General features: G+C 45.0%; 1 long non-coding RNA gene across 1 annotated transcript; it reads left to right on the forward strand.

Annotated features, from left to right (window-relative positions):
- The first annotated feature begins 3,920 nt into the window (after window positions 1–3,920).
- On the forward strand, window positions 3,921–24,520 carry LOC121841582. The gene is made up of 3 exons (XR_006080611.1): window positions 3,921–4,175; window positions 17,278–17,478; window positions 23,183–24,520. It is a non-coding gene; the product is annotated as an uncharacterized LOC121841582 (long non-coding RNA).
- The last annotated feature ends 579 nt before the right edge of the window (window positions 24,521–25,099 follow it).

Genomic DNA, 25,099 nt, shown 5'->3' on the forward strand with positions numbered 1-25,099 from the left:
AGCCGATTTGTCAGGTTCCATTTTGTGTGGATCAACGTTGGTTTGTTGGATGTCTAGGGAGGGGAGCAGATGGTTTGTACCTGACCTGGGCTTTCTGTTACATTGATGCCAGCTCATCTGCAACGCTGGCTGACGCTCAGCTCTGCTTCGAATTCCAGCCGAGCCAGCTCATTCCTTTTCATCTGCCACCGAAACTCGACACCCGAGGGCGAAAAAGCAGCCAGTCATCCGAGATTAATAGGTTTGCCCAAATTACGGGGCACACTCAGAAAGAATTTAAGCCTTTTTTCGCCCCTCTCTCTCTCCCCCCTAGTTAAATAAAGGTACAAATAAAATAAAAATCTGCCTTCTCTACTCTTCCTGACTCCAAAATACATGACGGTTCATGTGAAGGAAACAGTAGATGAAGTTGGAAGACCGTATGATAATAAACACATGGAGCGTGCACACAAGGTTGGCCATGTGGAATTTGCAACAAGTGAACTTTCCAATACAGGTTTGTTGAACGAATGTTACCTACCTCTGTATTAAAATAGCCTCAGAAGCCTAAACTTTTTGATTTGTACCACACAGCTTTCAACATAGATCCTGAGGGAATGATCGAATAGCACATCTACTATAGCCCACATTCAGTTGAATGAAACCTAGGGAATAGTGGCTGTTTTGGAGAAATATAACTGCATGTATTTTACATCCACGATTTGGTTTTGAATGACACAAATGTAATATCAAACTAAAAGCCAAAGCTATTCCACAAAACTATTTCAAAATAACTTTGAGGGTGTTCATCATTCCATGTAGCCTACAGTATTAGGCCTAGTTAATCTGGAGCAATTCCAAACAGAGCAGCATACTGTATCCTCCCTTTTAACACTTTTATAGTAACTTATTTTTAACCATTGCCATGTCAATGTTTGTCTCTGGAGGTCATATGAGCGTCTCCCACAAGCTCCCCTAAAACATTCACCCTGTATTTTTAGACCGGAAATGTCAGGGCTTGTATGAAAGGACGGATGCGTCGGACGGCCAACGTTCTGTCAGTTCAACCTTAGCGCCCTTAATCAAATCAAATCAAATGTATTTATATAGCCCTTCGTACATCAGCTGATATCTCAAAGTGCTGTACAGAAACCCAGCCTAAAACCCCAAACAGCAAGCAATGCAGGTGTAGAAGCACGGTGGCTAGGAAAAACTCCCTAGAAAGGCCAAAACCTAGGAAGAAACCTAGAGAGGAACCAGGCTATGTGGGGTGGCCAGTCCTCTTCTGGCTGTGCCGGGTGGAGATTATAACAGAACATGGCCAAGATGTTCAAATGTTCATAAATGACCAGCATGGTCCAATAATAATAAGGCAGAACAGTTGAAACTGGAGCAGCAGCACGGCCAGGTGGACTGGGGATAGCAAGGAGTCATCATGTCAGGTAGTCCTGAGGCATGGTCCTAGGGCTCAGGTCCTCCGAGAGAGAGAAAGAAAGAGAGAAAGAGAGAATTAGAGAGAGCACACTTAAATTCACACAGGACACCGAATAGGACAGGAGAAGTACTCCAGATATAACAAACTGACCCTAGCCCCCCGACACATAAACTACTGCAGCATAAATACTGGAGGCTGAGACAGGAGGGGTCAGGAGACACTGTGGCCCCATCCGAGGACACCCCCGGACAGGGCCAAACAGGAAGGATATAACCCTTACTGTGCTGCTTCTACCATCTCCCCATGACTACGCAACGAATCGCTAACAACAAGTGCCACGAACATTTCCATGTTTGTTTGTAAGGCCCCAAGGTTTTTTAAGGTTGTGTTTGCCGTGTGCATTTTAGAAGTGATAGCTGTGTCAAAACGACTGCCTAGGCTAACTAGAATAGCATAGGCTCATCTGGAGGTTGTCTAAATCCAAACTCTGTTCAAAAGGTCACCCAACAGCCCCGCATGACAAATGGCTGCCGGTCGTGGCTGAACATGTTGCACATGCACAATGGTCTGGGCCTCCGCCTGCCACGTCAGCGATTTAAAAGATCTCGCCTGGGGCTTTTGGAAATCCTGTGGGGGGCCACTGTGCTTTGCCGGGTGTGTTATATGGTGTAAAGGGGCAGGGCTGGGTGGGGGTTGGAGGGGGGTGTCAAAATACCAGTGCTCACAATCCAGGGTCCTTTGCTGTCCCAGTAAAAAAAACAAAAAAACAGAGAATGTGAAAGGTGTGTGGGGAACGCTGGGGAGTGGGGGAGATGAGAGGGAAAAAGGGGAGGGTCAAATCTAGCAGCTGCTCTCACTATAATTAGACAGAAAACAGGCAAGGTTCTGCCGCCATTAATCACCCAGCAGCCAACACCAAGAAAGGAACCCGTGTTCTGTTGACTCTCCCAAAGCCTTTATCTGGAAAATATGTTTTATGGACAGCCCAAATATAGCGATCGACACACAGAGAGTGAACCTTGTGTGTATCGTGAAAGTGGGCCCCGTTGCCTAGTTACCGCTCTCTGGCAAAAGTAAACACCAGGCAATGTGGATATGCCACGTCAATCTGCATGCGGAGGGAATAGCTACCCGCTAAGTGGGGCCCATATTGGGCATTTATGACATAACTGATGCAGGAAAATTTTGAATCGCTTACTGGGTGAGTCTTCACAATGGTTAGGAGGAAGGGTAAACTGAAGCGAGTACACAATATCAGCCTTCTTCAGTTCAGGGTAGCCTAGTGGTTAACGCGTTGGACTAGTAACCGAAAGGTTGCAAGTTCAAATCCCTGAGCTGACAAGGTACAAATCTGTCGTTCTGCCCCTGAACAGGCAGTTAACCCACTGTTCCTAGGCCGTCATTGAAAATACTGAAAAACTGACTTGCCTAGTAAAATAAGAAAGACCTTGTTTTATTGAAGTACCAGATTGATTCTGCTATAGCTCATATGTCATTGACTTGTAGGCAAGACAATGATATCGGAGAAGCAGACTGGTCTGGAACAAACTTTTATTGTCCAAATGTTTTATTAAGGTGACTATCAACAGTTAGATGCCTAGTATCTGATGTTATTTACGTGAGATTTGGACTCACATAAGAAATTAAACAGAAACCTAAATAAGCATTTGAAACCACTTTTTACAGTTTCTATTGAAATATATTTTCAGCAGGACAATTTAATCAAATTGCGAGATGATTTTCCAATAGATGATTTTCAATATGTTTTAAAAAATACATTTCAGAGCCAAGTTTTTTTTCTCTCAACGTCTATAAATTCTTAATTTGTGGATGCTTTCATGTTGGCCTTGATGTTCTGCTTTTCAAATAACCACTTTGATTAGTCGTCTTCTAAAGGGACGACGAGGGCCGTCTTGTCTTATACTGCTTCAAGAAAGAGGGTGCTCGGATTTAGATGGAGTGTGAAGTCTCGTCCAAGAGACGTTTTCAGCTAAGCCTTGTCTCCATCTTCTGCTCTCTGGCAACTTTGAAATGGGGATCCCAGCCCCAAGGAGTGTGATCTCTGAGATTCTGATGCTTTAAAGTAGATATTTCACATCCTTCCTGTTCCTCTATGTTGTGTTCGGCTTTGAAAAAGCTTTAAATATACAGCGGCTTTGACGCCACATGGGTTTTGCTCCTGATGGGGGGGGCATGTATTATCTCACTCAGATCTGTGAAATGAATTGCTTTGTAGTTAAATATCCCTACACAGCATGGCACACGGATGGCTCGTCCCCTTTAAGAAAGGAGAGCCCACTTTCTCCCCCGAACCTCCTTTGGTAAATGTGTTACAGCCTTGTTGGCGTTTTGACGAGTGTTGCACAACCTTTTGTTGTCAAACCAAAGTAGGCCTTTGAAATCTACCCTGCCTTTTTTTATAGTTTGAGCCAATGATTCAGTGATTTCAATAGTTGTTTGTGAGTATACCGGTTTTTTTTTTTTTTTGGGGCCTATTTAGGTTTTTCTGTGGTCTAAATCTGCCACATTATTGAAGGGGCAGAGAAAGCTCTCAGGCCATTGGACTTATTTCTATTCTGGATTATTTCTATTGGAAACTATTAACCTTTGTCCATGCAAGTTGGCAAAGTGAAGGAATACAAATGTTATCTGTGAAATTACAACGTTCAACGTTGGGCAATGTACACTGGGGATGAAGAGTGTGAGTGGAATGGATCGTTGCAGAGACAAAGGATGTTCCCGTATTTGTTTATTGTGCGAGGTCAGTACATTGTGGAACACACACGTGAGAGGGTTCTATTAACCTCCTCAGTACATAGAAAGTGGAGACAGTTCCATTCTGTATGTGGTTCAGTATTCAGTGAAGCACATTTTGTCAATCGTCCAACCCTTTATGCCACGTGATTCATCCGTTCTTACATGATGTACTCAGTGAAATGAATGTGACTGCAATCATAGCATTTGGAGTGATACTACTTTGGCTGCCCTGGGATGAGTAGGTGGCATATGGTCGGAGCAGCATTATGAATCGGCTACGATCCAGAATCGTTGTGTAAGACCTATAGTAACAAGTGGTTTAGCCAGAAAGAGGGACGGACAACACAACAAATCCAGATTACCTATGACCTGTGTATCCTGGCCATGGCGGGATGGTGTGGAAGAGATTCCCTCATCCCTGTCCATCTGATCCAGTCAGCTGATAAGAGCGCTGGGATAATGGTCACCACTGCCAGACAGGCTGGGCGAAATCAGGTCACCACTGTCCGGGAAAACAAGGACACAGTTTCTCTTATTTTTTTCTCTCCTCTTTTAAAAAAAGAATGGAAAACAGGGATTTATAGATTGGGCTATTTTCATTGGAGTCATGCAGTTCATATCAGTGGTGTGGTTATTCCCCCTCTGATTCCAGCAGTGTGTCACCTATTAGGTTCCAGGGGACAAAGATGAACGTCACAGAAGTGCATTGAGGACCTTGAATTGTAACGACCAGAAGGAAAAGTCCTCTGTTTTCAAACTTGTAACAGTATAAGCAATACGACATTGTAGGGTTCATTAACCTAATATCTAGTGATTGGTTGAGAAACAGAGTAGGGCAAAGTGCAAAGCCACCTATCTCTCCATGACCTCGTCTTGAGGGTCATAGTTCCGTATCAGCCCCAGACGGTATCATAGCTTTTCTGTTTCTCTTATCAAATGGGATAATGTGATGCTCTAAACACGAGCTCTCGCCAACAGGAGAGTTGAGAGGAAGCCATTTTGCGCCACCATCAGTGCCAAGAAGCGTCCATCTCTTGACGATTGGATCATTTGGATCCTTTAATATGTGGCTTCCAACTTAGTCAATTGCTTTTTTCATCCCTCTGTCATCCAACCCCTCCAACCTCTCCGTTTATCCTCCTCTCTTCTTCTCTGGTGCTGGAGGAACCTAATTAAGATGGAAGCGGGAGCTGGGAGGGCTCATTCCTCCACTACCTCTTGTTCTCCGTCTTCTACTGCATGATTAATGCCCTGCAGCGCTGCCACGGCGACGTCTATTTTTAGACAGTGATGTCAAGGGGTGCCAGGATCCTTTGTTGGCCACGATTCACATGATGGATGAAATCATTGCAAAATCCTCTCCCTCTCTCCCCCTCCCTGTCTCGCTCTCTCTCTGACTCTTTTTCTCCCTCTCTCTCGCTGATATTGCAGTGAATCGAGGCTGTGAAATTCTCTTTTTTTTCTCTCCCCCACATGAAAAAAGACACAGCCTCCACGCCTCAGACTGTTTTTCTCTCAGATGTTGGAACGCCATCCAATCACAAAACTGGAGCAAGTTGTGAGAGCAGAGATGAAGGGAGAGAGAGAGAGAGCGATAAAAGAAAGCAAGAGACGAGGGAGGAAAAATGAAGGCGACAGCTAAAACTGATTTAAACAAGAGAAAGGGACAAGAAAGCGGAGAAAAAGCAAACCACGGATATACATTACTCAGTGTTTGCAGCCATATTGGAATCAGCTGATAGTGTGTCGATAAGATAAAAGCTAGAAGCTTCAGTGTCCCCTGTAAGCCAGACAAAAGCAAAGCAAAAGAGCATGGGTCTTTTTCGCCTGGAGCAGTTGCCCATATATGCTGATCTTGGGTCAGTGTTGCATTCCCCCCTGTAATGGTTAAGGATAGGGTTGGGGAGTGGAAGCTGATCCTAGACCTGTACATAGGGGGAAACTTCAACCGGGAGGGCGCAAAACAGGAAATAGAGAAGCAGCAGCTGCTGACTGCAGTGTGATCTTGGCATCATTCCAGGACGTCGATGTGTCATTGATTGTGTCACCACTCTCTCTCTCCACAGCCATGCCTCAGGGCGTCTGCAGCTCGCTGTGCAGTCTTTGGTGCAGCAGCTAGCTATAGCCCCGGAATGCCTGTCTCTAACAGTTTACTCACACCTCCATATTAGCCCTGCCTCACCACTCCTTACTTAGACAGGAGGACACACACACACATAACACATAGAGGACACACACACACAGAGGACTGACACGCACACATGCCGAGTAGTAGGACATACATGCTCGCACACACACAGTGTACAGGAACACACATACTCCAGATATGTACATTCAGAGAAGGTTTACACACAACCACAAGCACACAAACACAAACACACACAGACACCAGACAGATCAGCTTTGTCTGCCGGGGCCCCAAAATAGCCCATACTTTTCTAAGCTACAGCTAGCTGCCTCGGGGTGTCAATTATAACACATGCCATGTGGCACCAAGGCCCTGCATCAAATCCACGTTCATTTTCAACACGCCTTTTACTTGTCATGAGGACGGCTTGCAAATAAAAGTGAAACGGACATGTTTCAACTGGGAGACTCTCATTTGAAGAACAAAATGGAAACAGACATGTTCCTAAACCCATAGCAGGTTAAGAGGGGCAATCATTTGGCTTAATTTCAAAGGGATCGACAACAGTAAACACACATCACAAAATGAAGCAAATGTTGAAATGTTTGCCCTCCAGCTCTCTTTTCTTCTTGCTGTCGTGGCCTCTGCTTGTTTTGTCTGGGTTGTGTCAAAGGAAGTTTAAAAAAAAGGGTCCAAGGTTTGTGTCCTAAATGTTTGTGTCCTAAACGTAGTGCACTACTTTTGACCAGAGCCCTATGGGTCCTGATCAAAAGTAGTCCACTATATAGGGAATAGGGTGCCATTTGGGATGCAGTATGGATTCAAACATGAATCCCGGCATTAAGGCAACATGCTGTTGCAACAACTGCTGTCTTCGGGGAAAAACCTTACCTCGCCCTGTATTGTTCACAAGCCAACTGACTGGATTTTTTCACCGGTGACCTTTGACCTTGCATTTCCCGCCCAGTGACAACTCTGACCTATTACAACCAGCCTTGACTCTTCGATCTCATTTCATGGAAACACACTTTTTTTAGACCTTCCAGGCCAAGATATTTGAATATATGCTTTTTTTCTAAGATTTTTATTATTCACCAATGGCTGAAACTAAGTTCAAGTATTGCAATGAACAGTTAATAGTAGAATAGAATAGAACAGATCTGAATATAATTATTTGATTTCCTGTGAAACAGTAGATTGCTTTGCAGAGAGAGAGCGATATAGAGGGGGATAACAGAGAGAGAGAGAGACAGGCATGCACTCATTGCTCACTCACCGCTCCTTGCAGTTACGTAACCCTGACTGTGAATAATGCTGCTGATTTCTAACATCCAGCAGATCAAAGGGCCTTCCCTTTTTTTCAAGGCATCTGCTGCTGTGCCTGTTAAAAATATGACTATATTTTTCTGTGTTCCTGGCAGCTGGTGTGTATGCAATTGCCAGAACTTACTGTAAGTGATTTATCCCCCCCAAAAAAATCAGTTCATATGTTGCAATACAGGCCCACACAAAATGCCCACCAGAAGAAAAGAACGGATGGGACACCAGAAAAGGAAGAGAGTAGAGACACATAACCACAGTACATTTGTATTGGTTGCCCTCAAATAAAACACTTATAAGCACACATATGCAGACATATACATAACACACACACACAACCACCCACCCACACACACCCACTGATGCACTCACACACACAAACACTCACTCCCCACACCGGATCTCTTTGATCCCTGGCTATTCATTCCAGGGGTGGGGCAGGCAGGCTGGATCTCAACACCAAATCACATCACCCTCTCTCCCTTCATTCCCAAGCCAGGGATTTTTTTTAAATGATAGCCTTTGCATGGTAGCTAAAAACACAGGGAACATGGGAGCATTCTCTTTCTCCTCTCTATTATAGTGGAGCATATTTGGTACACTCTTAGAAGAAAAGGTGCTCTCTAGAACCTGAAAGGGTTCTTCAGCTGGCCCCACAGAAGAACCCTTTGAAGAACCCTTTTTGGTTCCAGGTAAAACCATTTTGGTTCCAGGTAGAACCCTTTTGAGTTCTATGTAGAACCCTTGACACAGAGGGTTCTACATGGGAACCAAAAACTATTCTACCTGGACCCAAAAAGGGTTCTCCAATGGGGACAGCCGAAGAACCCTTTTGGAACCCATTTTTCTAAGAGTGTACACAGTCATGATTCAAGTAGGAAAGAGAAGGTCTCCTCTGTTTGTCTCCTCCCTCTTCCTCCCTCCATCTTGTCTGTACCATTCCACTGGCAGTCAGGCAGCCCTGGGATTTGTGGGAAGAGAAAAGTATCCGATGTCATCTGAAGCCACACGGAAAGTTGTCCACTGGGCCAAGCAGGATATGTTTAGATGGGAGAGTGAAGGGAGGAGGGAGGAGGCGGGGGGCGGGGGGTCGCATATCTGTGAGAGGGGATGTTTGAGTCTGCTGGGCTTGCTGCCAAATGGGAGGGAGGGACGTAGGATGAGGTTGGGGCATCGGTTAATGTTCTGAATGTGGACTGGCAGTATTTCAGCTCAGCCAACTTGCAGGCAGCAGCCAGCAGGAACCAGCAGCACCTGTTTCTGGAAACTTCTGCTCTTTGGCCCACTTATAGGCATCAGGCATGACGTGGATGTCAATGATTACCGAACTGTCAATGTCTGAGTGCTTTTCAAGAGAGGTGTCCCAAAAGGAGTGCCTGTGTGTGTGTGTGTCTGTGTGTAATTGACAGGATATTTCAATAGAGATGAAAGCTTTGATGTCAATGTAGTATAAAGGGAAGCTACATGGCAAGAAACACAAGAATCATCAAGAGAGTTCACAAGAGCATTTCGGCAGTTCATTTCCCTCAGACATGCGGTAAAACCTCACCAAGAAAAAAGTAATACAACCAAAACAGTTGAGTCGTTTGCAAACTGAACTCCGACCCTAATGACATAAAGGCTATTTACGGGTTGAAAGTCGTGCACACAGAGAAGTGGAGAGTTAATGACAGAGATTGAGAACAGGGGAGAGAGAAAACGGCTTCCTGCATTGATCGCCGTTAATATTCTCTCATCCACTTAGGTCACTGGAGCGTCACAATCAATCTCTGATAGGTGTATTCCTGGCCTGGACACTCATGGAAATTACAAGGATGCAGAATTATTTTTAATCTGGAATTTTTGGAAAAGAAAATGTAGAATTTACGAAATTCATATGTATTACAGATTTGGTTGTAAAACTTTACATTAAAGTACCATTTAGGTACCTTGATAAAAAGTGTTAACAATTTAGAAATATTTGCAGTATTAGTAGTATTTGTGATTCAAATTACAGTAAAGACATAATCAGGCCTAATGTATGTATTTAAAGGATGCTTCTTGGCACTAGGGCTTCTTCTTTAACGTGATATTCATCAACATAAAAAGTCCCCCTTATCTGGGCTGTGGGCCAGGTAATCCGGGTTGCTATGGCAAGCGAGGGAGAAAGACGGACAGCCTGTTTATTGGGCCAGACGCCAGTTTGACAATGTGCTGACTGGCCCCTTCGAAATTCCAACCTGGACAGATGTGTGGCCTGTTAGTTGTGTCTGACCCCCTCAAATTCTCTCACTATTTGCTCCCTTGCTCTGGGTGGGTGTTGTGGGGTAGGGAGGGGGCAGAGGGTGTTATGTTCTTACAGAAGGCATGGCAGGACGTATAAATAGACCCGGAGACCAATCGGACTCCAACAAAGCACTCCCACCGGCCCGCAACACCAAACATTTACAAAGTTGACCCCTTCTGGGAGACGAAGAGAAGGATTTTTTTGGGGGGAGGGCATTTTTGGCAAGTGGGGTGAGGTGCTTTTTTTGGAATACATGGCACTTTATATTTAAACTAGGCTCTGAGAACCCCCTACAGCCCATCCACCCCCAATAACACTCTGTAACTCTGACCACCCCTCTGCTAATGCAATACCAACACCCCCACTTTGTTTATTTGTATTATTAAACAGGACACCCTGGCTTGTAAATGCTATTTTCAGGGGGGGCTGTCCACATTAATATTGCATGGCATAGCCTAATCTTTCCGCTTTTTGGGGCTAATCCTCAGTGGTGGAAACACAAGGCTACATTTTTCGGCCAAACACTGGAGTTACAGTTGAGGTCGGAAGTTTACATACACTTCGGTTGGAGTCATTAAAATTTGTTTTTCAACCACTCCACAATTTTCTAGTTAACAAACTATAGCAAGTCGGTTAGGACATTTGTGCATTACACAAGTCATTTTTCCAACAATTGTTTACAGACAGATTATTTAGCTTATAATTCACTGTATCACAAAGGGGTCAGAAGTTCATTGCCAACAAAGGGTATATAACAAAATATTGAGATAAACTTTTGTTATTGACCAAATACTTATTTTCCACCATAATTGGCAAATAAATTCTTTAAAAATCCTACAATGTGATTTTCTGGATTTTTCCCCCTCATTTTGTCTTTCATAGTTGAAGTGTACCTATGATGAAAATTACAGGCCTCTCTCATCTTTTTAAGTGGGAGAACTTGCACAATTGGTGGCTGACTAAATACTTTTTTGCCCCACTGTATATCACATTTGAAAAGTTAATTCAATAGATTTTCCCTGTTTTGATTCAGGCTGTCTGGGTCAGAATGCGTGATATTTGTGCTGGGAAAGTTTCAGATGATGTATCTATCACTCTTTGCCAAGCAAACAACATGTGTATACTTGGTTTTCATTCTGGGAACACGTTTGTGTAAAACTGCAATGAGTAAGAAGATAGATTTGACAAATCATGCAGAAACATGGGGAAATATTGAGAGGATCAACGATGCTATTGCATGCAAAGGTTGAAGGAGTGGGTTTATCAGTTCATACATTTCTCCATCCAAAAGTATCTGAAAAGACATGTTTATTTCCTCAGCAACATAAACTATCAAGATACACATTTCAGTAGTTATTAATGGTTCTAATGAATTTATAAACGATTAAATGACAATTAATTACATAAAATGTCCGTTATAAACGTAACCTTATTGTAAAGTGTTACCCACATTTCTTCTATACCATGCCACACACATAGAAATATGAAACTGTTTACTGAATGGAGAAGGTCGTACCAGTTCACATGGAAATGTACAGTGAAAATGGTTGTGACCGATTGTATGTAACGAAATGGAGAAATTTGACGAGGATGGGTGGTGCTAGTTTCATGCCCTGACATGGAGTAAACCACCCTTGGCCTTTAGGCCAGCTGCCTCTGCCAAGTGTGTGTGTGTGTGTGTGTGTGTGTGTGTGTGACTGATACCCAAATAGAGGACCCATCTGTTATTTTAGGGCCTTTTGGAGGTGAGTCACCTTGGAGTGGGGGGGGCATTCTATTAGCAAACTATTGCGCAAACATAGCACTGCACTTGACTTTAAAGGCAATTTCCTTGACTTTCATGGAGATTGCATTTGTGGTAAACCCTGCGACGTCTATACATTGTGTGTTTGAATCCCAGCCAATGTTCTGTTGGTATGTCTTCATGCATGTGGATGTAGTGTACGTGCGGATATAACAAAGATTCTGGTATCTAACCTAAGATACACCACCGGTGTTGTTTCTAATGGGTGCAAATTACAGTTTTTCTACAATGACTTTGGCACTAATTTCAGAACCTTGTGGTCATTTTTCTAAACACTAGACACAAAACTCAAAACGGTCATCACTTGTAACACATGCTGTCCAATGCTCAAAACATTGCATTGTGCATTCATATCGTTAAAGAAACCTTGCACTTGCTGAATCATTGGTTCAAATAACTTATTTATCATGAAATAAATACCACAGGAACATTCATTTAGATCACCCACACACAAGATACCGATAGTTTCACTGTGTAGTTGTTCGTACAATCATTAAATATTGTAGTACAAAATATGTGATACATGTTTCATTATGCTACTACACGTAAATACATCACTGTAAAAGGACTAGTAGAGAGAATACTACAGACACAGTGGAATCATTGAACAGGGTGGCTTGTTCATGAGGGCGCCTATCATATACCTTCCACCTCCATGTGGAGAAAAATTATTCAATCGGGTTAAGGAAAGGAGAGTATGGGGGTAAGTACAGGGTGGTAAATTGTGGATGGGCCTGAAACCATGCTTGAGCATGGTGGAACCTGACATTATCCCACACAATGACATAGACCTGATTTAGTTCATCAAGGAAGGTTACATTCGAACAGCGAATCATGTGGCTGCCTGCAACTCAATATATAGAGTACATAGAGTAGAGAGCTTGAGATGTTGTTCGACTAAACATTAGAATGGGCAAGATGCGTAATCTAAGCAACTTTGACCATGGTATGATTGTTGATGCCACACCTGGAGATTCCAGCATCTCAGAAACAGCTGCCTTCCTGGGATTTTTACGCACTACAGTCTCTAGAGTGTACAGAGAATGGTGTGATAAACAAAACACATTCAGTGAGCGGCAGTTCTGTGGGCAAAACACCTTGTTAATGAGAGAGGCCAGAGGAGAATGTATTGATTGATTATTATTGATCAGTTGTATCAATTGATAGTTAGATCATTGTAATGAAATGAATAGACAGTCATCTCAGATGTAATGTGTGAATTGCATTTTGAAATAGTAATACTGTTATGTTGTGTCATTTTGAATAGGTGATTTTAGTTCAATGAACAAATGATCTTAAGTTTATGTGTATTGTATCCAAGCAATTGAAAAAAGTGTTAAGAGTTTAGAAAAATTTGCATTTTGATCATTGGTTGTGAGGTTTGTGTCTAGAGTTTTGAAAAATGACATCAAGGTTCTGAAATTAGTTCCAAAGTGAAAAACTGTAAGCATAATGGGCAGAAAAAGAAAGGAGGTGGCGCGGCGCGTGCCACATTTGGTGGTGAAAAGACGTTCTAAACGGATGTTCAGATTTATAGGTGAGATATCTGGCTCCATTGAGGGTTTACTGTACTGTGCCTTCAGAAAGTACTCACAACCTTTGACTTTTTAGTTGAATTACAGCCTGGACTTAAAATTTATTAAATTGAAATTTGGTTCTCACTGGTCTACACCCAATACCCCATGAAGTCAAAGTGGAATAATGTTTTTCAGATGTTTTGTGCTCAACTCCTTTGTTATGGCAATTCTAAATAAGTTCAGGAGGAAAAATGTGCTTAACAAGTCACGTAATAAGTTGCATGTGCAATAATAGTGTTTAACATGATTTTTTAATGACTACCTCATCTCTGTACCCAACACATATACAATTATCTGTAAGGCCCCTCAGTCAAGCAGTGAATTTCAAACACAGATTCAACCATAAATATCAGGGTATGCTAGTCATTGACAAGAACTAGTGATTTTTTTTATGCCTAAAATACATGGAATAAAGCTAAGCACAGACAAAATCTTAGAGGAAAACCTGGTTCAGTCTGGTTTCCAACAGACACTGGGAGACAAATTCAGCAGGACAATAACCTAAAACACAAGGCTAAATATATGCTGGAGTTGCTTACCAAGATGACATTGAATGTTCCTCAGTGGCCTAGATACAGTTGTGACTTAAATTGTCTCGAAAATTTATGGCAAGACGGTTTAGCAATTATCAACAACCAACTTGACAGACCTTGAAGAATTAAAAAAAATAGTGTGCAAATATTGTACAATCCAGGTTTGCAAAGCTCTTGCCCAGAAAGATTCACAGCTGTAATTGCTGCCAAAGGTGATTCTAACATGTATTGACTCAAGGGGGTTGAATACTTACAGTATCTAATAAAGATATATTTGTGTTTTAGTTTCTAATACATTTTTTTTTGAATATTTCTTTGACATTACAAAGTATTTAGTGTAGATAGTTGACATTACAAAGTATTTTGTGTAGATTGTTAACAAAAAATGAAATTTCAATCAATTTCAATCCCACTTTGTAACAACAAAATGTGGAAAAAGTCAACGGGTATGAATACATTTCTGTAATATTTTATTCAACTTATTTTTGTTGCAGTTTTTTTTGGAGGGCAGGTGAATACTTTCTGAACGCACTGTACGTGTCACACCCTGATCTGTTTCACCTGTCTTTGTGATTGTCTCCACCCCCATCCCGGTGTCGCCAATCCTTCCCATTATCCCTGTGTATTTATACCTGTGTTCTCTCTTTGTCTGTTGCCAGTTCGTCTTGTTTGTCAAGACAACCAGCGTTTTTGTGTCAGCTCCTGCTTTTCCCAAGTCTCTCTTTTCTTGTCCTCCTGGATTTTGAGCCATGCCTGTCCTGACCCTGTACCCACCTGCCTGACCACTCTGCCTGACCCTGAGCATGCCTGCCGTCCTGTACCTTTGCCCACCTCTGGATTATCGACCTCTGCCTGACCTGAGCCTGCCTGCCGTCCTGTACCTTTGCCCCTGTTGCTGTAATAAACATTGTTACTTCGACACAGTCTGCATCTGGGGCTTACCTTGATACCTGATAGAACGAACTGGCCATGACTGACCCAGCAGACCCGGCCCTGCTGCGCAATGCCATCTCCACCCAGGGAGCCACCATCGGTATGCACAAGGAATTGCTTTGTGGGCTTGTGAAGTGAGGAAGGTCTTTGGTTCTCTGGGCGAGAGGCCGCCCGTAAGCTAATCCAGCTTCAGCAGGATTCCCGCAGTGTAGCTGACCAGTCCAAGTCCCTCCGGGTTCTCATTGACTCTTGGGCCGACGACAGCTTTTTGGACGCTACCCTGGCATCCAAGCTGAACATCCCCACTGAGCCCCTCTCCATTCCCATGGACGTTAGAGCGCTGGATGGTCGCCCTATTGGCCGAGTCATCCACAACACCACTCCCATCAACCTATGGGTGTCGGGGAACTTCAGCAAGGCTATCCAGTTCCTGCTCATCCCATTCATCCCAGTCCCATTTGATTCCTGTGGTATTGGGATTCTCCTGGCTCCAACGACACAATCCCCTCAATAACTGGTCTACTGGTGCCATCATGGGCTGGAGCATGTTCTGCCACACCCATTGCCTGAAGTCAGCACAACCTGCCCTGGGATGTCTTCCTAGCGGCTCGGAAGGTGCCCCGGACGTCTCCGCCATTCCCGCGGAGTACCAGGACCTCCGATGGGTATTCAGCAAGGCCCAGCTCATATCGCTTCCACTGCACCGACCCTTTGACTGCGGGATTGACCTTCTCCCTAGTACCACGTCGCCCCAGGGACGTCTGTAATCTCTGTCGGGAGAGACCAAGGCTATGGATACCTATATTCGGGACTCCCTAGCTGCTGGATTTATCTGTCCCTCTTCCTCTCTTCTTCGTGGAGAAAAAAGACTAGAATCTGCGCCCGTGCATTGACTATCGGTGCATTGACTACTTCCCCCCAGTCAGCACTGACCTCGCCAAGGTTCCGTTCACGTGGTCTCCAGCTGCTGACCGGGCACTCCAGGACCTCAAACATCGCTTCACCACAGCTCCCATCCTGGTTCATCCTGACCCATCTCATCAGTTCGTGGTGGAACTGAGGTTTCAGATATCGGAGTGGGGGCTGTCCTGTCCCAGCATTCTGCCCTTGACTTCAAGCTAAATCCCTATGCCTTCTCCCATTGCCTCAACGCCATGGAAGGGAACTGCGATGTGGGAAATCATGAGCTTCTCGCTGTGAAGTTGGCGTTGGAGGAATGGATGCACTGGCTGGAGGGGGCGGAACATCCGCTCATTGTGTGGACTGACCACAAGAACCTGGAGTATCAAATCAAATCAAATCAAATCTGAAAAAGTATCTCTGCACTGCCAAGCTCCACAACTCCAGCCAAGCCAGATGGGCCCTGCTGTTCACACGAATCAGCTTCTCCCGCTTATACCGGCCGGGATCCAAGAATGTCAAGCTGGATGCTAGCCCCATGACTACTACCCTGGAACCCAAGACCATCCTTCCCACTTCATGCCTGGCGATGGCACTCAGCTGGGGAGTAGGGAAGCAGGTCCGTGAGGCACAGCGTTCTCAGCCAAACCCCAGGGGGGGTCTGATAACCGAATGTTTGTTCCTGATGCCGTCCACTCCGCTGTCATGGAGTGGGCCCACTCCTCCAGGCTTGCCTGCCACCTGGGTGCCTGTCGGACGCTGGCCTTTGTGCGACAAAGCTTTTGGTGGTCAACTATGGTTCCTGACGTGTCTGCATTCATCACCACTTGCACGGTGTGCACAGAACAAGACTCCTCTGCAAGCTCCGGCTGGTCTCCTCCAACCTCTGCCTGTCCCCCACCGTCCCTGGTCTCACATCTCCCAGGACTTTGTCACAGGTCTTCCCCCATCTGATGGCAACATCGCCATCCTGACCGTGGTGAATCGGTTTTCCAAAGCCGCCCACTTCATTACTCTCCCCAAACTATCCTCTGCAAAAGAGACGGCCCAGCTCATGATGCAGCACATCTTAAGGATCCATGGACTGCCCGTGGACATGGTCTCCGACCAGGGTCCTCAGTTCTCGTCCAAGTTCTGGAAGGTATTCTTCACCCTCATTTTGTCGTTGGCCAGCCTGTCCTCAGGGTTCCACTACCAGTCCAACGGCCAGTCAGAGCGAGCCAACCTGTGCTTCCTGGTCTCCGGCAACCCCACCACCTGGAGCCAGCAGTTTGTGTGCCTATCTCCATTTGAGTGTTCCCTGGGGTATCAGCCCCCACTCTTCCCTGAGCAGGAAGAGGAGGTTGGCATACCTTCTGCCCAGATGTTTGTCTGCCGCTGTCGTCGTACCTGGAGGAGAGCCCAGTCAGCCCTCCTCAAGACCATCTCCAGGTATCGACGACAAGCAGATTGCCATCGGACCCCGGCTCCCCGGTATCGTCTCAGGCAGAAGGTATGGCTGTCCAGCCGGGATCTGCCCCTCCGCTGTAGTCTCGAAAACTGTCCCTCCAGTTTATCTGTTGCCCTGTACCCTGTGTATTCATCCTACAGTCCATGTGTCTAGAATTAAGCCCGTGTCTCACAGTCCTTTGTCTTCTATTTCCAGGCCCACCCCTCCCTTCCGTGTTGTTGATGGCCATCCACACAGTGAGATGCCTCCTGAGGGTTTGACCACGGGGCAGGGGTTTCCAGTACCTGGTTGACTGGGAGGGTTATGGCCTGGAGGGGAGATGCTGGGTCCCCGCTAGAGACATCCTGGACCCAACCCTCATCACTGACTTCCACCGCCGGCACCCCGGTCAACCAGGTATGCTCACTGTCTTCCCCCCTCCAGGTGTCAACTATCTTCCCCATTATCCCCTGTGAATTTATACCTGTGTTCTCTGTTTGTCTGTTGCAAGTTCATCTTGTTTGTCAAGTCAACCAGCATTTTTGTGTCAGCTAATGCTTTTCCCCAGTCTCTCTTTTCTCATCCTCCTGGATTTTGACCCTTGCCTGTCCTGACCCTGTACCCACCCACCTGACCACTCTGCCTGCCTCTGACCCTGAGCCTTCCTGCCATCTTGTGCCTTTGCCCCACCTCTGGATTAACGACCTCTGCCAGTCTGCATCTGGGTCTTACCTTGATACAGTGCCTTGCGAAAGTATTCGGCCCCCTTGAACTTTGCAACCTTTTGCCACATTTCAGGCTTCAAACATAGAGATATAAAACTGTATTTTTTTGTGAAGAATCAACAACAAGTGGGACACAATCATGAAGTGGAACGACATTTATTGGATATTTCAAACTTTTTTAACAAATCAAAAACTGAAAAATTGGGCGTGCAAAATTATTCAGCCCCCTTAAGTTAATACTTTGTAGCACCACCTTTTGCTGCGATTACAGGTGTAAGTCGCTTGGGGTATGTCTTCCCTGTCCCTGCTGAAGAAAAGCAGGCCCAAACCATGATGCTACCATCACCATGTTTGACAGTGGGGATGGTGTGTTCAGGGTGATGAGCTGTGTTGCTTTTACGCCAAACATAACGTTTTGCATTGTTGCCAAAAAGTTCAATTTTGGTTTCATCTGACCAGAGCACCTTCTTCCACATGTTTGGTGTGTCTCCCAGGTGGCTTGTGGCAAACTTTAAACAACACTTTTTATGGATATCTTTAAGAAATGGCTTTCTTCTTGCCACTCTTCCATAAAGGCCAGATTTGTGCAATATACGACTGATTGTTGTCCTATGGACAGAGTCTCCCACCTCAGCTGTAGATCTCTGCAGTTCATCCAGAGTGATCATGGGCCTCTTGGCTGCATCTCTGATCAGTCTTCTCCTTGTATGAGCTGAAAGTTTAGAGGGACGGCCAGGTCTTGGTAGATTTGCAGTGGTCTGATACTCCTTCCATTTCAATATTATCGCTTGCACAGTGCTCCTTGGGATGTTTAAAGCTTGGGAAATCTTTTTGTATCCAAATCCAGCTTTAACCCTCTTCACAACAGTATCTCGGACCTGCCTGGTGTGTTCCTTGTTCTTCATGATGCTCTCTGCGCTTTTAACGGACCTCTGAGGCTGTCACAGTGCAGGTGCATTTATACGGAGACTTGATTACACACAGATGGATTGTATTTATCATCATTAGTCATTTAGGTCAACATTGGATCATTCAGAGATCCTCACTGAACTTCTGGAGAGAGTTTGCTGCACTGAAAGTAAAGGGGCTGAATAATTTTGCACGCCCAATTTTTCAGTTTTTGATTTGTTAAAAAAGTTTGAAATATCCAATAAATGTCGTTCCACTTCATGATTGTGTCCCACTTGTTGTTGATTATTCACAAAAAATACAGTTTTATATCTTTATGTTTGAAGCCTGAAATGTGGCAAAAGGTCGCAAAGTTCAAGGGGGCCGAATACTTTCGCAAGGCACTGTACCTGATAGTATGTGTATGCATTCATAGCCGTAACCTTATCTACACGTGGTTTCCAGCATGTCCATGTGTTCTGTCTCTGTATACTTGTGTAAAGTGAGAAGGCCCCCTTGCTCATGTAAGACAGTGAAAGCCAACCCCAGCTACTCTGAATCAGTTATATTTAGACACAGGGGTTCAACTCCAATGCCACAACAGTCACCCCATCGAAGCGCAAAGTGTATGCAACATTGTATTCTACTACACAGGGCGGGGGGTTAACATTAGTGCTTTGCACCACTCGAGTACACTCATAGAAAAAAAGGTGCTATCTAGAACCAAGATGTAACGCTCGTCGTGGGAGGACCAATGCGCAGCGTGGTAAGTGTCCATATTGTTTTAATAAGAATACTGAACACTGAACAAAAACAATAAAACGACAAAACGAACAGTCCTGAACAGTGAAGCAAAACACAGAACAGAAAATACTCACCCACCAAACACAGGTGGGAAAAGGCTGCCTAAGTATGATTCTCAATCAGAGACAACTAACGACACCTAACTCTGATTGAGAACCATACCAGTCCAAACACAGGTGGGAAAAGGCTACCTAAGTATGATTCTCAATCAGAGACAACGAACGACACCTAACTCTGATTGAGAACCATACCAGGCCAGATACAAAACCACAACATAGAAAAAATTACATAGACAACCCACCCAACTCACGCCCTGACCATACTAAAACAAAGACATAACAAAAGAACTAAGGTCAGAACGTGACACAAGAAGGGTACTTCGACTACCCCCATAGGAGAAGCCTTTGAAGAGCCCATTTTGGTTCCAGGAAGATACCTTTTGGTTCCAGGTAGAACTATTTTGGGTACCATGTAGAACCCTTTAGCGGTTAGAGCATTGGGACAGAAACCAAAAGGTTGCTTGTTCGAATCCCTGAGCCAGCAAGGTGGAAAAATCTGCCATTCTGTCCTTGATCAACGCAGTTAACCCCCACAACAACTGCCCCCTGGGCGCTGATGTCGATTTAAGGCAGCCCCCTTGCACTTCTCTAATTCAAAGGGATTGGGTTAGATGCGGAAGACACATTTTGGTTGAATGCATTCAGTTGTGCGACTGACTAGATATACCCTTTCCCTTCCCAAAAAGGGTTCTCCTATGGGGACAGCCGCAGAACCCTTTTGGAACCCTTTTTTCTAAGAGTGTAGATGATTTAGAGATCGGATGTGTCTGTTGAACCAATCAAGGACAACCTCCTCTCCCGTCTGACACTCTCTCTCCCCTGTCGTCGACCTAAAAGGAGGGAAGGAGGAAAACCAATCGGCATGGATGGAGGCAATGGAACAAACCAACACCTTGACTAAGCAGAGAGAGAGAAAACTGTGTCTCACAGTTACACTGTCCAGGGGCCAATGGAAAGGGTGGATAGAAGTGGACAAGTGTGTGTGTGTGCCTGGGTTTCCTGGACACCACCCGCCATGTGCTTTAACAGGAACTCTGTCTGACTGCCAGCTTAGCAGATCTCCATGCCATGAGCAGGGAGTAGAGTGGTTATGGAGTCTAAACAAGCTACTGTACATAGTCTGTCCAGCACCCTCTTAGCACTAGAGGCCAGACTGACTGATGGACAACCAGGAGGGCAAAGAAACAAGTTAACAATAAAACATGTTCCAATTAGTTTGCACTAAATGTTAAAAAAAGGCTGCGTACTGCCATGTGCTTTATTGACAACATATCAACCCTCAGGTCTTCATCATGTTTCTCTGATTGGTTTGCAAACATTCGCCAAGTTGAACACACCTCTGATGTAATGGAACATATCGATAATGTCTTTGAGACATGGCATCAAAACAGGGTGGGATATTGGAAGGACCTGAGAGTTGACAGCTTTAAGATTAAACAGTTCATTCATGATTAATAAAAGGGAAAACTGTGGCTTCGAATGCTACTCAGGTTGTGTGTGTGTGTGTTTTCTACCCAGAAAGTCCCTGATTCCGACAACAAGGTAAAAATCCACTGACACAACTTCCTACCATCCATTCCCTTTTGTATCCCTGGTGACAATGCGATGCAATCAGTCCTGGAGATCTACAGAACCAATCAATGGTTTGGCTTGTTTATGTCCCAAATAGCACCCTATTCCCTATATAGTGCAACACTTTTTTTTCAGTCTTACGGGAGAGCCCTATGGGCCCTGATCAAAAATACTGCACTATAAAGGGAAAAGGGTGCCATTTGGGAAGCAGTCTTTGCCTTTGCTTCTCGCTAATGAAAAACAGGAGTGAACTGGACCGCCATTGATCTCTGCGTCGGCTAAAGTGCAAGTCATCAGTGTTTGATTAGTGTGGCTGTACAGCCTCTTACCCTAGCACCGTGTCTTCTTGTCCCCCTGGTTATCCCTCCTTTCCGTTCTTGCAAAGGCTAGTGATGCGGCACCTAACAAAGGCTACCTCTAAGCTTGGTGTGATTTGCAGGCCGAGTGTACTAGCGTGTTTGGGACACACAGCTGTAGACCCTTAGCTGAGTGTGACTTTATTGAACATCCTAAATGAGAAAACGGTATCATGGCGACGACGTTGATGTCATCCCGAAAGAAACTAAAGAGTCTTACACTTCTCTGGGTTGCCTCTGCCATTACTTTAATTAAAATGATGCAGAGAGAGAGAGAGAGAGAGAGAGAGAGAGAGAGAGAGAGGGAGGGAGGGAGAAAGAGAGAGAAAGGACCATTTCCCTCTTTGTAGGGAGAACAAAACAAAGAGGATTAATGCTGAAATGTTGAACCTTTTCCTGATTAAACCCACAAGGGGAGATCACAGCGAGGTCCAGAGTGAAGCAGCGGGATTGCTGCATTCTGTGTTGTTGTCAATGGCGGCTATTGTTGCTGTCAGCAGGTTGCAGTGAAAAATGTGTAAATGGTGCTCGAACCCTGAAAGACGACACAACTGCAGCCATGGTTGCATATGAGAAAAACAAAACATGTAAATGAAATTGAAGAGAAAAGGAGATGAACAAGAAACGTCACAAAATGTATGTATATTGTAGCCTACTCATTAGCATTGTCACTGTTTTGTAATGGTATTTTTAGCACTGTTAGCATTGTCTTCATCCAATGTTTATATGACGTCAGCTATAATGGTTTTCGGGAGGAGGTTAGCAAGCATCTGCTAATGTGTACGTATGTGACCAATACAATTTGATTTGATTTGAAGTCCTATCCCAAGCTTTCAAATATTACAAAGTGAAAAGACCGTATGGCATGCAGTCTACCAGGTACTCTTTGTTGAGTAGCCTTTGTGAGCTAGCGACGGGTGCCGTTGCTAGCAACATGGCCCATCACCATGGCTCTGCTCCCTTTGTTTTCTCAGTAGTGTTTACTTGGAACTCTGGCATTTACAGGTTTTCCTTGAACGGCCATGAATCGCTGACTCTGTTTAAGCTTCATGTCAGGAACAGTGCCTTCGTGCCAGAGTTGAAATGTCGAGGAGGGACACTCTGTAGCATGTGTTGGGGGACGATGATAGATGACCAAGGCCAAATACCTGGCCCACTGCCCCCTCTGGAAGAGGTTGTTGCCTGGGAGAGATCAGCTGAATAGACTCTGGATACAAGCTGCCGTGGCTGGGATTCTTTTAGGGGTGAAGGGGGGTTGGGGTGGCTGGGGGGTGATGACTGGTTAAGGCATCTTTCCCCTAAAATAGCCTGCATCGTCGCTACGGGAGGTGGTGAATACACTACCATGGTAACGGGGACTTGTTTATGCACAAACACCTCCCTGTGCCTAACGATGACCTTTAAGTCCTCTCTTGATGTATGCACCAAAATAGTTTTGGACGCTCTCCCATTCGCACACATTCTCTCGTACACACACACACAAACACATGGCAGCAGCACAGACATACATGCATTCAAATGAAAGCTACCATTCACATGTCCGCATCCAAACATGTAAACAAATATGTAACTTGAAGCGGTCATATACACAGACTCATTCACGTAAACAGAACAACATCACACTCGCCAACGCAATTGGAAAAGATGACTATACACATGGAAGACCAAACACGACATTTAATATTCACAAACTAACCGCTCTCTTTTCCCCTTATAGGACCACTCCGTATCTGACACTTCCTCAAAATAAGCTCTTCAGCAGAAGCGCCTCTTGGGGAGAGTGTCTCGGTTGGCCCTCTGCGACACAGCAATCACCCACCACCACCATAGCAGGAGTGTGACAATCGTCCAAGAGGTGTCATAACAGCTGCCTCGGTTGCGGCGACGTAAATAACCATGGCGACACGACGAACTACCTCCCCGACAATGCATGCTTCCCCCAACTGCCTCATGACCCAATGGAAGTCTGCCTGGCTGCCCCTACTGTGTGTAAGCAACTCAACACGGAGAGGGAAGAGATCGTACTGTCAGACAGACGACCCAAGACAAGTGGTAACACTGTACTTGAACCAACCGTGCCACAAAGCATACTTTACATGGACATTAGCAAGGTATAACGGAGCTCGTAGGTTGTCACCATAGCTGGCAATAGGATGCTAGCTCATCTGCTAGCACCCTAAATTGCAGAAAATGTCAACTTTATCATAGGACAATTGACGTCATGCTATATTTTGGACGAGGTAAACTGAGCTTCATAATGAGCTTTTGGAAATGAGGTGACAGGTCAGAGGTCAGCTCAAGCCATATATCTCCTATAGCGGTCCCCACCCCTCTTTTGATGATCCTGGGATGGGCTCTGACCTCAAACCTCTGACTTCTGACCTCGGACGGGACCGGTCAATCAATCAAACCCCTGTTATAAAATGGGGCAGAGAAGTGTGCTTGAACTGATAAGCTGTGGCCAGAAAAAGACAACAAAATATGTTTTATTGTTCCATAGTTTAATTAGAGAACATGTTCAAAACTGCCTTTTCCCACATCTCTGCTATCTGTTTATATTGGACAAAAAAAACAGAGCAAGATTTTTTGCTAGTCATGTCATTCAATTGAATAAAGCTCAATGCTTTAATTATAAAAGCACTTTTTCATTTTTATAACTAGGCCAGATCCTAAGCCTGTCCTGAAGCAAGTATTGGCTGGCACAGCAAGGCCATAAGAAACTCCCTCAGCTAACAAGAGACTAAGATGGGAACCTTGAGTTTGAGATGGTAACCTGGATTTGGCTTATGAAGAGCTCTTAATGAGCTCTTAATGTCCCCCAGGGGACTGCTAGCTTGAGCATTAAGCCAGCCCTCACCTCCACTAACCCTCCCTCGCCCCCCCCCCCCTTGCTCCTGTCATCCATCCTGTGCTTTCCATCCGACAACACCTTATCTCCTCCCCACATCGTAGACGTTCAGACAGTGCTGCTTGTCCTCCTGGTGGTTCAGATAAGAGAATCTGTGATCCTTAACGGCACCCTGTTCCCTATATAGTGCAGTACTTTTGACCAGAGCTCTATGGGCCCTTGTCAAAAATGGTGCCTTATATAGGGAATAGGGTGCCATTTTGGATGCGCCGAAAATCTATTATTGGTTAGAGCTGCCAAGAGCTGCCAAGAGCTGCAGCTCCTCTCAAAACAACAGCCCCCGTGCAATCGTCCCGCTTTACCCATCCTCTTTATCGCCCCCATCCAATCTCCCCGCGTCAGACACTAGTCAGACGGCTTCACGTGCGACTGACATTTGTTTAGACATAAGTAGACCGCGACAGTGCTTCCAAAAACAATGACGGTTGTCACAGCCAATCGAAGGGTATCGAAGTGGCGGCTGGTGGTGTTATCTCGGACGAGCATAACGTCTTGAGACATTATGCGCCGGTCATTTATGCTCGCGCCAGCCAGAAAAGTTTGGTTTCGAGAGGAGGGGTGTCTGATGTGTTGAGATTGACAGCCATATCAGTTTACAGTCTCAGATGAAACAGTTCTCCAATCTGGTTAAGCATGAAGATAAAAAGAGAGAGAGATCATTTAGAACTCTTGCTAACTCCCTCCTCGCTCTCTCTTGCTCTCTCTCCATCTATCCATTTGCTGAAA

Source organism: Oncorhynchus tshawytscha, linkage group LG32, assembly GCF_018296145.1.
Source record: "Oncorhynchus tshawytscha isolate Ot180627B linkage group LG32, Otsh_v2.0, whole genome shotgun sequence".
NCBI lineage: Eukaryota > Metazoa > Chordata > Actinopteri > Salmoniformes > Salmonidae > Oncorhynchus > Oncorhynchus tshawytscha.